This window comes from Dysidea avara, chromosome 5 (genome assembly GCF_963678975.1).
Source record: "Dysidea avara chromosome 5, odDysAvar1.4, whole genome shotgun sequence".
NCBI lineage: Eukaryota > Metazoa > Porifera > Demospongiae > Dictyoceratida > Dysideidae > Dysidea > Dysidea avara.
Window position 1 is genome coordinate 15,238,435 of NC_089276.1, and position 15,396 is coordinate 15,253,830.

At 40.8% G+C, this 15,396-nt stretch overlaps 2 long non-coding RNA genes across 8 annotated transcripts in view; one reads left to right on the forward strand and one right to left on the reverse strand.

The window, feature by feature from the left end:
- Window positions 1–14,094, forward strand: part of LOC136255981 (uncharacterized) — an 18,314-nt gene extending 4,220 nt beyond the window's left edge. For 5 of the 6 annotated variants that reach the window (XR_010701258.1, XR_010701256.1, XR_010701260.1 and 2 more), the window contains 6 exons: window positions 202–257; window positions 351–513; window positions 12,929–12,989; window positions 13,054–13,580; window positions 13,640–13,740; window positions 13,791–14,094. This is a non-coding gene — a long non-coding RNA (uncharacterized lncRNA). The remainder of the gene's footprint in view (window positions 1–201; window positions 258–350; window positions 514–12,928; window positions 12,990–13,053; window positions 13,581–13,639; window positions 13,741–13,790) is intronic. The other variant, XR_010701257.1, reaches the window with a different exon arrangement.
- Window positions 1–15,396, reverse strand: part of LOC136255670 (uncharacterized) — a 121,140-nt gene that overhangs the window by 61,528 nt on the left and 44,216 nt on the right. The gene's annotated exons all lie outside the window — the stretch shown is intronic.

The following is a 15,396-nucleotide window of genomic DNA, read 5'->3' on the forward strand; positions in this document are numbered from 1 at the left end:
AGCCTTGGGCCTTCAGGTTTATAAATTCCATAGACTCCACATTGTGTCCGTATAACTATTATTTATGTTAATGTACAATGATAGTGTAGGTGTGTTGTATTAGAGTATGATCAGTGGTGTAGTATAACAGGTTTAGCTAGTTGAGTACTGTGTTGTGGTTACCATGACAATGAGACATGTTGATCACATGTCACCATACAGGTGTAACAACAACAACATCAACTACTAACAATGTGTTGACTAACAAGACTTCACCAGTGAGTGTGTGTAACTACCTCCTTGTATGTGTGTACTTGTGTGTGTCACTATGACCCATGGTGTGTGTCACTGTTACCCCTTGTCACTATTAGCCAACAACAAAGAAGAAGCCATCTCATCAAATGATCAGGTCTAGAGTGTTGGATCAGAGGGGTGATGATGAGATGCAGAGACAACCAGAGGGTGTATCCTCCTTCCTGTTGTAAACTGGTGACCACAGTAACCATGACAACAATGACCAGTACAGACCCCAGGGTGGGTACCATATAGTAACCAGTGTAGTGTCAATATGTTGTGGTTAGTATACTAGTAGTATCCTAAGGTTTCCAGTATATAGTGTTTGAAGGGTTTTAGTAACAACTAGGTATAATGCACCCATCAATAGTAAGCCCCACTACCCCCTCCCGGGCATTAGTGAGTACAGTTTGAACCACTAGTGGATTTGCTGTTCTAAATTAGTTGTGTCCTACACTCAGTTCCCAAAATACTTGCATGAGGATTTGACCACCCGTCATGTCCCTACAAGTGTATTTTCTCATTATGTGAAACCATATAAGATTTGTGGAAGGCTTACTGGGGGTGGGGAGGGGGGTCGCAGGCGGTTAGCTATTGGATTATACCCCACCCTTGATACATAGCTAATGTCATTGTATACCAAAAATTCACCAAATTGCATGTAAGGGGAAGGAGTAATGGGAGTAGGACACTCTCCTCAGTATATATGTGTTAGTTAGAGACCTAGAACGAGGATCTTCATGGATTTTAAAAACTGAGGTGCAGCTGAGGTTCTTAAAGCACAAAGATCCGAGGGCGTGTTCTCTAACTAACTTGGATAACGGGCCGGTTTTATATGGGCACATAGGTAGAATCATTGTGGGTTTGGATTTTCTGTCGTAATGAAATCGTTGGGCACAGACATTGTTTTGCTGAAGAAATCAAAGCTTACACTTTTTATTACACATAGGGGAAGATTCAGAACTAAATGAGCAATGGTGTGGAGGAACCGGCTGGTATAACATCTCAGAATCTTTGTAAAAGGCTAGAATACATGGCTTATATTCCCTTTAAATCGATAAAATGGCTAGCCAACTATTATCGCGAGTTGGAGCTTATGGGACGGAGCCAGAGCGGTGGTGATAAGGATTTTTCAATTATGGACCACACCCTTTTTAGAGATTCACGAAGCTACACTGGACAGGAGACTTACCCATTTTGGTCTTTAGTAACTTCTTGTACACGAAATAGCAGCCTTAAAACACTCAGCAAAATAGTGGGAGTTATAATTAGAATTTATATTTTGGGATTTGCCTGTTCACTGTAACAAACACAGCTATGTTGTTCTAAAATTGTCTCCCACAATCAAATTTCATTTGAATCTATATATATAAAGCTGAAAAGCCGTCTGGCTGTCTGTCCGTCACGTCGCTAACTCTCCTGGGACTGTTGGACTCAACTCATCATCCTCCTACTCTAAGTTTGTTACCGCGAGTTGACACGTGCTTCCATTCACTCTGCAAAGCGAGTTGAAGACGAAGGTGCAGAGAAAAGTTGAGCTACATTCCTTTGAAAACCGCTAAATAAACAGCTGACTTGAAACCCAGAGGTGGTGGGTTCAAATCCAGCTGGTGTCACTTGGTTTTTTATTTTGAAAATTAGACCTTTTGGATAGTGATGTGCGATATATCGATACTATATTGATATCATTTGATTTTTGCATATCGAATTGTATCGATATATTTTCTGAACACAATATTTCGATATGATATATCACGTGATGGGAATGCATTTTAAAAGGCAAGATTTCAGTTGGATTGTGCCTTAAACACTTTTATTATTTTCCTGTGAATTCGTATGTTAACTATTTCCTTTAAATCTTTGTGTGAGCAGAGAAGTTTCAATTTTAGCAATTTGTGTGTGCAATTTGATGTTGAAATATCGTATCGAAGAAAAGTATCAATATCGGTTATCTTTAGTGAATATCGTATCGGTTTAAAAATCCTGGTATCGCCCATCACTACTTTTGGACGCACCTTTTTTGTAGCACGTGACACTTTGGCATCCAACATTTTTCTCAACAACTGATGAGCATATCAAAGCGGTTTTTTCTCGAAAATGAAACGCTCATCATTAAAGAATTCAGTCGCATTTTAATGAAGTTTTTAACTGTCATCGTTTGCGACGTACAGTGCGTTGAATGCAAGGGTGTAGCAAAGAATTTGCTTGAATTCTTTCTGTAACCTCAAGCAAACCACAAATAAACACCTATAGCCATTCCAACTTTGAATGCCTTCATAAACAAGTTTAAATAGTGTTGACTTACTTGGTCTTGGATAAATAGCTCAGCCGTTACAGTGACTTGACTCACAAACAGTAGGTACTGGGTTCAAATCGCAGTTGTGGTAGGTTTAATTTTGGTTTTGTAACCTTTTGCGCACAACATTTTACCTCAGTTTTTGCAAGCTTTTGGTTACAACTTTTCAGCCAACTTTTAGTAGCTTCATAATACAGTTTGTCTTTCAAAATAATAAGTGCTTTTTGTATTTGTAGTTGAGTGAGTGTAGCACCAAAGTCTTTGTAGCACCATGGAAGATGCTGTAAACAGGTAGTATAGGAAACAGTAGTGCTGTATCCACTTTTAGTACATTATACAGGGCAGCTGCTAAATAGGATGCTTTTCTGCTACCAGCTATAGAACTGTTCAGGCCTGCTATTTATCATAACAATAAAGGGGACTCTTTTGTAGAATTCCACTCCAAGAGGCATTTAATAGTCTTAAGGGTGCTTAAGTAGTTTTTCAGTGCTTTACTGATAAAATCAACATGTGGTCGTGCAAATTGAGCACATTGTCAGAGGCTATGCAATATGGAGTGTGTATTTAAAAGATGGACCTCACCAGCTTCATAATACCAAAACAATGATGTAGCGATAGTGTTGCAATCATCTTGAGAAGAGTTAAACTACATTCCTACCAAAACCACACATGATCAACTTTGACATTTTCCTATGGCGAGACTAGGTACTTATCATAGACTCTCATGTGGAAATGACATTGTCTTGCACTAAGGACAGGTCCCTAATTTGAGTGCATGGTCATTAAGTGTATAATAGTGTTATGTGACTTGTTATAAAGGCTCATGCATGTACTAACTTGGAATCCATAGCAGGTATTAAGGTGAGTGTCAGTGAAATTGATGTGTGCTTTAAGACTGTGGTAGCTATAGAACTAGATTTCTGTCAAAACCACTGAGGGTGTTTGTCACCCATATCATTCAAGCAATGTTAGAGTCCAGCATTGGCATAGACCAACAAAGCATAGTAGTGAGTAGGACAAGAAGACAAGTTCATCTGGTGTGGTATGGGTGGATTATATGTGTGCACTGGTATACACAAACCATGAGGCTTGATTCATAGCTCATTATCACTGTATACGCAGTGTACGGGTTCAGCCAGGGTAGTAGTATTTCCTACACAATAGCATGTCAGTGCCACTGTATGTGGCTAACTAAGTAACTATGTATACATGCATCGAGCACATAGGTACATGTTTTTTGTGACATAACCAAGCATGCTATAGGGCATAAGTGGCACTGGTGTGCATCCATAATGTGGAAATAAACTGCACAAGTCATGATACTTTATTAGCATGACTTGTTGTTGGTCGTATTAAAGCAGTGTGAACACTTAAATGGCTTCACTACAGAATGTTTGGTCAGTTGACCAGTACACAAGAGTTATTAACTAGTGAACAATGAGTATAACTGAGTAACTGGGGAAACTTGTATGTTTGTAACTGTCCAATCAAATTATTTTTCGGCCAATACTCTGTCTCGTGTTTGGTGAAGTTGTCCACTACTACTACCAAGCATAAGTAGTTAATTATAATTTGCGAGTTTTTGGTGGTGGCGTATTATGTGGCGAAACTAATAACGTTTCGTGACCTGGAGCACAGCGCAATTGCAGGAACTTCATCAACATAAACCAGAGTGGTCACCTCCAAGCCAAGTACCTGTGTGCCAAATATGGTGAGAATCCAAGATTGTTGACCATCAAACTAGAGACATCATCGTAAGATTTCGTAGGATTTTTTCGCTAAATTTACATAATATTGCAGTTTTTGCACATAAGCACCTGCAATGTATTTGAAGCATTGAACTGATTGCTAGAATAGCATTTTGGAGTAGTTCCATCTGTAAATGTCACTCCTAGCATAGCATTTTCAAATAAAATACGCAATTAATTAATCGCATGAAAATTGTACTTCCGAAATCAGCAATAGAATCACATATATTTAGTTATGTTGTATTCATTGCAAATATAAAATTGATCTAGTCCACTAAAATCATCATAAAAGGTTTCTAGAGCTGTTTGTCACAACTTATGGGAATAGCAGTAACGAAGAGCTTATTCAATTTCACGCTGGAGCCAACTGGCAATTGTAATCAGAACAAGTGTAACAAAAAATTAAGAATTTAAATTATGAGTAGGGACTAAAGTATTAAAAAGTACAGAAACAAGGAGAGATTATCTACATACCTCCAGAAGTCTTGCTAGTGCACACAATCCCTACTTCAGTTGCATGCCAATTGGAATAGCGTTGAAGTAGGGATTGTGTGCACTAGCAAGACTTCTGGAGGTATGTAGATAATCTCTCCTTGTTTCTGTACTTTTTAATACTTTAGTCCCTACTCATAATTTAAATTCTTAATTTTTTGTTACACTTGTTTGTGTACTTTTTATAGATGTTTTGTTGTAATTCGTTAAATATTTCATAATTCATCAAATACACTGCTGAGTATGAATACTGCTGTGCCTGGGAAGGACTGCTCACTATTTACGTCCCGGAAGAAGTATATCTTCTTAGTAGTTTTATAGTTAGTTCATGGTGTTATATTACGCACATTCTTTAGGTGAAGCATCCAGGCTGAGGCTGCTAAAAATTTTCGAGCTGAATGGGACACGCCCCCTTTTGAAATCGAGACGAAACCTTATTTTAAAGCCATTTTGCATTGTTTTTAACGGCTAATGTCGCTTAGTGCTAAGCCTGCATGTAGTAAGCGATTTAATGATAGACCACATCTGCATGGCGTAAATGAAATTATAAGCGCCCTCGTGCGCTAACTAAACAGCAGCCGTTGGAAGACGGAAGCCTTAGCATGGTGATTAACACGTCCGGTGAAGAGCCTTGAGTAATGGCCACGGTAAAGAAGGATAAAAGAAATGACATAGCGCGTGCACTGAACGTTTATCGGAATAACAAAGGTTTCTTCTTGCAGCAATTTGAAGCGTTTCTGTAAAAAAAGTAAGCCTGTAGCTGTAGCCAATCGCCCGCTATGCTTGACTGAACGCGTCAGTCAGGCAGTCAGGCAGTCAGGCAGTCAGGCAGTCAGTCAGTCAGTAGAAAATTCGGTCAAATAGAATATTTTTAAAAATTCGTACCAACTCTGTCAATGGATTTAGAAGCGCTTTGCGAGAGTTTTTGGGCTTTATTGTATGTAACCAATCCTGCTAAACGGTCGTGAAAAGATTTGAGGCCGGTTTTTGGGTGTTTTTCTAGTGGTGGCCCGCCCCCAACCCTTCGTCGTCCCTACCATTAAGTACTAGCGTACTTAATGATATAAATGTGTTTAGTCTGGTTTAGTCTGGTTTAGTCTGGTCTAGAATATAAATGTGTTTAGTGAAACCTTATGGGTTAACTTGTCTAGTCTGGTCTTCTTCATGAGAGTCTTGCATATCTTAACTGCACTCTCAGCCTTTCCGTTAGACTGTGGGTAGTGTGGGGAGGTGGTGATGTGGCTAAACTCCCACTCTTTTGCAAACCTCTTAAATTTATCGGAAGCAAATGCTGGCCCATCATTATCAGAAACCAACTTGTCTGGTATCCCATGGTGCCCAAAAGTTACCTTTAGAGCTTGAATGACTGGCCGTGACGCTGTACTCTTTAGTTTTTCCACTTCTATGTAGTTTGAGTAGTAGTCAACCACTACAACAAAAGTCTCTCCATTGAATGAAAACAAATCCGTAGCTACCATGCTCCATGGTCACTGTGGGATCTCATGAATCATTATCGGTTCACGAGCCTGTGACGGCTGTACAGAATTGCAAACAGAACAATTGCTCACATAATCTTTGACTTCTGCTGTCATCAGTGGTCAATAGAACACTTCTCTTGCTCGTCTGAGCTACTCCAAGGTGGCCCTCATGGATCTTCTGAAGCATCTCTCTGCGGAGGATAACAGGAAGTATAATTCTGCTGCCTTTAAAAATAATGCCTTCTTGTGTTGAGAGCTCATCTTGACACTTCAGAAATGGTTAAACCCCTGGAGGTACATTTGACTTCTGCCGTGGCCATCCCTCTAGTATCAGCTTCTTGAGTTCTTGCAAGCATTCATCTGCATTGGTAGTGTTTTGAATTTGCTCTTATCGTTTGGAGGATATATGGAGGTGTTCTGCTGACCTTCATTGTATAACAGAACTCAGACTGTGGCTGTGACACTGGTGTGGACTGTTCTGGATATGCCCTAGAAAGAGCTTCTGCTAAATACATTTCAGATCCCTTTTTGTAGGTATGGTAAGGTCATACCTCTGCATACAGAGCATCATTCTCTGCAGCCGTCTAGGAGCATTGTGCATGGGCTTCTGTGATATACTCACTAGTGGTTTATGGTCTGTCTCCACTGTGATTTTGTGTCCATAGAAGAATTGATCAAATTTTTCACAGCCACTAACTATTGCAAGCATCTCTTTTTCTATTCGGGCATACTTCCTTTCTGTCTGAGTCATACCCCTGGCACCAAATGCAACAGGTTGGCCCTGCTGTAGTAGTGCATATCCCAGCCCGCTCTCAGAGGCATCAGACTGTAGGGTTATTTCCATTGATGGGTCAAAATAGCGGAGGACTGAGGCCTTGCAATCAAGGCTTTTACAGTACTTACTGCTTCATCATGTTCCCTGGACCACCACCAGTCTACCTTTTTGTGCACCAATTGTCGCTGGGATTCTGTAATTGCTGAGAGCTAAGGTAAGAATTTTGCAAGATACTGCACCATTCCCAGTAGCTGCTGTAAGGATTTAACATTAGTAGGAACAGGCATGTTTGTAATAGCATGTACCTTGCTTGGATCAGGGGCAAGTCCTTTGTCAGTTAAAAGGTGCCCAATGAATGACACTGACTGCAGCCGCAGTTTGACCTTCTCTAGATTCAGTTTAAGACCTCTTTCTTTGGCTCTTTGTAAGAAATGGTGGAGATTGTGGTCATGGTTGTCTGTAGTGTGGAGCCAAATCCACAGATCAAAAAATCATCTGCAATGACTTCTATGCCACTGAGGCCTTCTATTAGTTCATTCATCTTTTGCTGCCACACCTCTGGAACACTACTGATCCCAAATGGCATACGCATCTGCCAAATGGAGTATTAAAGGTGGTCAAGTAACTGGAGGCATCTGCTAGCTTCAGCTGCCAAAATCCAGTTTTTGCATCTAGTACACTGAAAACTTTAGCGTTGATCAAATGGGTTAATACTTCCTCAATTGTGGGGAGGGAATGGTGACTTCTAATAATCGCCTTGTTAACGTGCTGTGGGTCTAAGCATATGCAAACTCTCCCATCTTTCTTCTGTGCCACCACCATACTAGAGACCCAGGATGTGGGTTCAGTCACCTGGGCAATGACCTGCTGTTCCACCATGGCATCATTTTACTACACTTCTCAAGGAAACTGGTAAACGGCGAGGTGGGTGGATGACAGGTACTGAATCAGGCTTAGTTTGAATTGTGTATTCTCCAGGGAGTTGACCCAGACCATGGAACACCTCAGTAAACTGGCAGAGGATTGGATCATTGAGGTGCTTAGATGCTGATGTCGGTGAGTCTGTGGCAATTGAGTGTACCTCATCACAATCTAGGATCTCATTCCAATTGAAGAGCTTTTCCTTAGGACAGGCATCACCGCTGACTGCATCACAAAAAAACGTAATAGATGTGTATTGCCCCCTCGTTCCACAGGAAGCATAGCTTTTCCCAGAGGTGTAGCACTTGTGTTATTATGCATTGTGAGGCAGGTCTTAGAGGGAATAATGTCTGATTCTCGCTTGTCTCCTGCTGCTTTGACATAATCACTAAATGGAAGGATGTTGCAGGAGGCTTCTGTATCTATCTCAAAAATGACTTTGTGGCATTCGTTCACTGTACACGTGACCAGAGCTTTGACCACATGAATAAAAATATTTCCTCTTCCTCACTAGATTCATCTTCCACATGGTGGGCCTTTCTTGATCTACACTGCTTGGCAAAGTGTCCCTTCTTGTTACAAATATAACATTGCTTTCCAACTGCTGGACATGCGTCCTTTCTGAAGTCATGTTTTCTGCTTGCTAGGTAGCTGTGTCTGCCTCTTCTCAAGGTGTGGTTTTTGTTTAATAGCCTGGACTGTACTTGGCTCTGTCTTGGCCATATCCTGTGCCTGTAATTGTGTGGCTTCACTGGATTTGAGCAGCTGAATAGTTTTGCTCAGATTGAGGTCAGTCTTACTCAGTAGCTTTTCTCTGATCCTGTCGTTTTGTATCCCACTTACGAGTCTGTCTCGCACTAGTTCATCTTTTAGCCCACCATAGTTACACCAGCCTGCTTGTTTTATGATGGCGGTCAAGTAGTGGTCTAAGGTTTCACCAGACTCTTGTATTCTCTTGTTGAAGATGTATCGTTCATAAATCACATTGGTTACTGGAGTGCATCGTGCTTCGAACTCTCGAAGCACTTTGGTAATATCGGCACTGTCTGTATCACTTAGCGAAAAGGTTTCATCAAACATTTCCTGGCCGTCCTTTCCGATGACATTAAGGAGGTGCACCACTCGTACGGCGCCTTCTTCTTTGTTTATTTTTGAAGCGGTCTCATAGTATGTCCAGTCCCATTTAAATTGCTTCCAGTGTTCACCTCGATGAGTGGTATCTTCCAAGGTTTAGTAGCTCAGGTGGTTTAGCTAGGAGTACAGCCGCCATGTTTACCGTGTGCCGCGTGGCTGTCTGAATCACTGCTCAAGTGCACGTTGACCTTCCAAAATGAAAAGGATGATCTGTTGACACCAGTGTCTCGAACAGATTAACAAAGTTTAACTTCTGATACCATGTTTTGATAAGATTCAAATGTTCAATAGGTCAACAATCACAGTACAAATCACGTGTATAACACAACTGAGAATTACTTGAATTCCACGATTAAATATAAGTACAGAATCGTTTGAAATATAGCTAAGTTATACTTATATTACAACATTCTCTCTCTGTTTTTATTCAGAAGCATTTTTTCTTTGGATGCTCCAGCAATTGCTTTAAAGATGCACAATCTTTGCACTGACACGCAAACATGACTTGCCGAGAAAAGTTTGACGCTACAAGCTTCTTCCTAATGATAGCCTGCAGGGTGGATATGCAATGAGAAAGAAGTGTGTTGAGTGGCCCTTTCTTCCCATCTTACTAATATCTATGATTGCAGGCCCCAGTGTCTCAAATACTGGGTAATAGGTCGGCTTAGTACAGAATGCATCCACAACAGCAGCAAGCAGACCTTCACATTCTAAATTCCTCAGAACATTTAAAAGCCCGCACACAAATTCCTTACTCCTGTAAATCTCATCTGATAAATATGACCTTAGTCTCCATGATTTTGATGGTTTGCTGTCAGGTGAAGCATTCTGTTCACTGACCAAGTAGTTTACAAAAACAGTGGCAATACACTGGCAAAAATCTTATTGCTGCTCATCTAACTGTGCGGGAGACAGCTCCATCAAACAATCACAGAACTGTTCAACTTTTTCAGATAAACACTTTGCACACATGAGCGTCATAGGAGGCTTGAGAATTTCCCATCCATATTTCTGAGAAACAGCATCGGAGACACGCTTTCCTACATACATCCTGAAGTAATATCCTTAACAACCAAATCCTTCCTTTTCCATCGTCAAAAAAATTCTAAGAACTCTTGATGACTCAAAATACCACTGACCACGCAATTCCCTTAAAATATTTTCAGCAATTGCCTCCAATTAAGCCTCATCTTTTTGTTTCTTCACATCAGCCTGAAAATTATCAATCAATTTCCTTCCACAGTTTGCTTCTTAACAGGCCACAGCAATAATGCTGCCCAGTGATAGTGCTTATCAACAGTTGCTCCCTCATTTCCATTAACCTACGGTGGCCCTGGAGGTCGTGCTACGTGCCAACTCCTATGCATTGCATGACATCTAAGCACCTCAATAATTAATTATATTTAAGAAGACTGCTTTGCTGTTTTTTTCATCGTCAGGATAAAGACTACTGTCTAAGTGTAGGTTAGAGACCTAGAACGAGGATCTTCGTGGATTTTTAAAACCGAGGTGCAGCTGAGGTTTTAAAAACACGAAGATCCGAGGGCGTGGTCTCTAACTGACTTAGATAACGGGCCGGTTTTATATGGGCACATAGGTAGAGTCATTGTGGGTTTGGGTAACCTGTCGTAATGAAATCGTTGGGCACAGACATTGTTTTGCTGAAGCTTACACTTTCTATTACGCACAGGGAAGATTCAGAACTAAATGATCAATGGTGCGGAGTAACCGGTAAGTGCGATCGCTGGTATAACATCACAGCTTCGGCAGAATGTTTGTGAAAAGCTGGAATACGCGGCCTAGATTCCCTTTTATGTCGATACAATGGCTAGCCAGCTGTTATCACGAGTTAGTGCTTATGGGACGGAGCCAGAGCGGTGATAAGGCCAGTGATGAGGTTATTTTAATTACGGACCACACCCTTTTAGAGATATCGCGAAGCTACACTGGATAGTATAAGAAGACTTACCCATTTCGGTCTTTAGTAACTTCTTGTACACGAAATAGTAGCCTAAAACACTCAGCAAAATAGTGGGAGTTAATTAGAATTTCCGTGATATTTTGGGATTTGCCCGTTCACTGTGACAAACGCAGCTATGTCATTCTTAAATTATCTCCCACAATCAAATTTCATTTGAATAGCTTATAAAAAGAATGGAATGATTGTGATGATGTTGGCTTGGGTGACTGGTCACCCAATACAGGCTATTAGCCTGATGAGCTTGGAAGAGCTTAGCAAATCAATGATCTGTTGTGAGATTTGCTAAGTTTGAGGTCTAACTGCTAGCAGGTCTCTAACCATTTTTAGACAATGGCATGTTGTGAATGCTTTCATGTTTGCAAGGTACGCAAGTTTTTTATTCTAGTAAGACACCCTAGACACTGTACACAGGTGTCTTACCCAGTAAGACACCTAGCCACACAATCTCACAAATAAGTTGCATCATTTGTGGGTTTATAACAACATTCCAGCTATACAAAGCCATTGTCTAAACAACTAAGACATGCATTGCTAGGATTCTTCAGTGGCTAAACACCCCTCAGGATGATGTAATAATCCTTCGGGGTTGTTTATCCACTGAAGAATCCTAGCACTGCATGTCTTACCTATACTAAGAACCTGCTAGCAGGTTTCTTAGTGGATTTTAAAGACCTCATTATCTTCCAAAGATCAAAGGGAATTATGCGTACCGTTATCTAATTACAATACTTGTGGTGAGTAGCACTACTTTACACACTGTGCCACTGCGTTTATGTACTAATATGCTAGAATATACAGATTTTAGACTCCCAGGTGTTCTCCCCCCCCCTCTTCTATTTAATTAAACATCACTGTGTGATTAAGCTTTAGAATTACAAACACATGATTCTGGATTCTTTAATGTTAGTGATGTACCAATACATTAGAGTTAGTACTAATTAGAGCCACTGATCTTAGCCGCTGTATGCAGCAATTCTATTGAATGTATTTTGGGGGTATATTCTATCCAAGTGTACTGGTTTAATATAGATGGGGTTTAACAGGCATCATGTCACACCAATTTTCCATAACACGATCTGGTTTTGTGTAGGGCAGAATATTTTCATAGTGTTTCTGAGTACTGTAATGCTGTGTCAGGTAATTACCAAAACTACAAACCTTGTAGTCAATAGTTTTGGGAATTACTGAAAGAATAATAGGGTGACTTCTTTATAGCTGCGTGCATAATTACCTCCTAACACTTACTTCAGCATCTAATGGGTAATTATAACCATGCCTGAGTTATAAATGGGGCTTAATCCTCAAACTACCTCTTGTTTGGTTGATAAATTTCAATTAACAGAGGGTGTCTTTTAGCCCAACATATAATTGTTACGTGATTGGTGTGTGTGCGTGTGTGTGTGTGTGTGTGTGTGTGTGTGTGTGTGTGTGTGTGTGTGTGTGTGTGTGTGTGTGTGTGTGTGTGTGTGTGTGTGTGTGTGTGTGTCACGTGATTGGTGTGTGTTGTGAGCTTACCGATTAAGACTAACTTCTGTCACTGGTTTTGATCCGATTGTTGGATTTGAATTCGTCTGATCACTCCGTGATGAGAGATAAGTGGAAGAAGAAAAGAATGCGCAGGTTGAAGAGGAAGCACAGAAAGATGAGGGCTTGTTCCAAGTGATCATAATAACAATGGCAGAATTAATACTGTCAAAAATACTTTTATTTACAACTAATCAATCACTGTGTTATAAAAAAAATTGTGCATGCATGGTATTTTTATGACCACACCTCTTTGTCAAACAAATCTATACCGTAACTTACAGAGTATTATAACCCTTCCTCTAGGTAGTGGGATTTAATTGCCTGGATCCTGCAGTTGATTCCTACGCCAAACAAGAAGGAAAAGGTTTTCTTGCACACTTTGTATCCATGGTGCATATGACCAGACTGTGTTTTTGATCTTTTTACAGGCTTATGTCTTCCATCAACTATGTTCTCCCTTTCGAGCACAGTTGTCATGAGTGATCCCATCAGAATGTTATCAAGTTGTTGGTAGTCAAGTGAAACTGCCTGCGCACGGATATCGTAGAAGCGCTCGGGTGGGAATAGTGTGCTGCAAGGCTTTCCGTTAGCCTTCTTACACCCACAGGTGAGCCGGCAAAACTCATCACAAAGTTCCTCATTTGACGTTGTACTGGTGTTATGAGGAGAAGTATGGCTGCTGGTAGTGGAAGGGGTGTTATCTTCCAAAGTGCTATCCCGTGGCCTTCTCCTGGATGTGTCATTACATGGCTGTGTCTCGGTATTTGTGATGAGTTTCTGGTAGTGTCAAGCCCATGGCAACATGTCCCGGAGTCAAATGTGTTGCTTGAGGAGTTCATTGACTGTGATCCTTCCGTGGTGAATTCATCCAAACCAACCGTACCACATGCTGAGTGGAGCAAGTCATTGGAGGAAGCGAAGACGTCAGGTGAATGAATGACCTCTAAGGCACAAGGTGTGTTGCTCAAGTTGAGGTGCTCACTGGAGTTACTGGTATGTATGTCTCTTCTGTAGTCACCACTGTCTGTTTGCAACATGTCTTCCATGGATGGTTGCTCTAGATCACTGGAGTTGCAGGTGTGTCTGAAGTGAATGGATAACCTCATAGGAGCCAGGTACTGTGCTTAGATTTGTATGGTCACTAGCATTTGTGTCTCTTCCACAGTGTCTACTCAGCAGTTGTGGTGTGCTACTCATGGCAGAAACTTCTACATTGTTAGCCGAAACATGACAAGGAGCATCCACCACCATGGGCGTAGGAAACCTCACAACGGACTTCTCTGTGATTGTCTGAGTGTCATAACCATGTTTGCCGGCAAGAATTTCCATTTCACTTTCAAATATACTGTGGAGAAACACTAATATAACTTAATTGAATTTTTATGCATGCTTTAATAACATAGTGTGATTTGTGTAACTTTGTACCTTGGTTTGTATCCTGTTCAATTTCAAGATCTGTTGGTAATTGATTCTGGTGTCTCACCGAATTGGCACTGGCTGGCACTGGCTAATGTTTTAAACAAGTTATTAATGTAATGATCATCAATCTCGTTATGCGCAGAGATTCACCATCCCATATATTTTTGCGATTTGTGATTTCTGGTGTATGATCACAAAGATGCGGCTTTAAATCTGATTGTTAAGTGCACCTGAGAGGAACCTCTTGTGGATGAATGTCTCGATGGGTCTCGAGACATCTACTGTCGATTTCGTGTCTTCCCAAATTCGGCCATGTAGTAGTAAATTTATTTAATCTGTAAATGTTTGTTCTTTGCCAGTCCTGTGAAATTAATTATTAAAATATTACTTGTTAGAAAGTTGTGTGGACATAAGCTCAGGTATCTGGGGTGGTATATCTGTGGGCCAGGGAACTATGCTATTATCTGATCCAACACTATGACACTGTCAAGCATGAATCTGTATCAAGGCAGTCGTGCACACACATACACAACTTTCAGTAAACACTTCCTAGGAGCTTATACCCTTGGTATGGGTTATGCAAAGCTTAGCTGGGAATTTTGACAATTTTCCAATGCCCCACCGATGAGAAATATCAGGCTAGGTTTGTGTAATCCCGTACCAATCTGTGTACGCATGTGTAATATACTACTTCGTTTCATTGTATATTTCAATTTCTTATTTGAACAGTGATTCATTATGCTGTGTACTAATTCACACAGGGTAAGGAGCTTTCAAGAGCAAAAAGAGCATGACCAAGAAACAGTTAAAGGATAAGGTTTGTACTATCTGTAACGTAGCAAGGTAATAAACATTATTGGGGTTGCAGATTGACAATAGACAGATGTATTTTATTTACGGATCTGCAGAACTCAGTAAGTATGTGTGCACTTGCATGTGTTGGTATCTTGTGTGTATTTATGGTGTAGTATGTGTGTACGCTCATGTAGTGTATGTGTAACCTGTGTGTAGTAGGTGTGTGCGTGCGTGCGCATTCGTGTCTGTGGCAGCACAGCCAAGTGCTTAAAGCTGGACAGGTAATTATTTTGTTGCAAGTTCGGTGTTCATTTATGTCCAGTTGCATGGCTGTTGTTTTCTTAAATAAGCAAACAATCTTCAGTCTACCCAGCTGTATTGGTGGGGACCTGGTGTCAATTCAGGTAGCTGTCTACTAGCTATGATATCAGTGGGTACCTGGTGTTTACTAGAGAGGCAGATTCCCAACTGTCATTGTCTTGCTTAGCGGTGTTGGGTCTGTTGTGGAACTTGAGGTTCTGCATCCTCTCTCTGTGACTTGGACAGCCCTCCTGTGA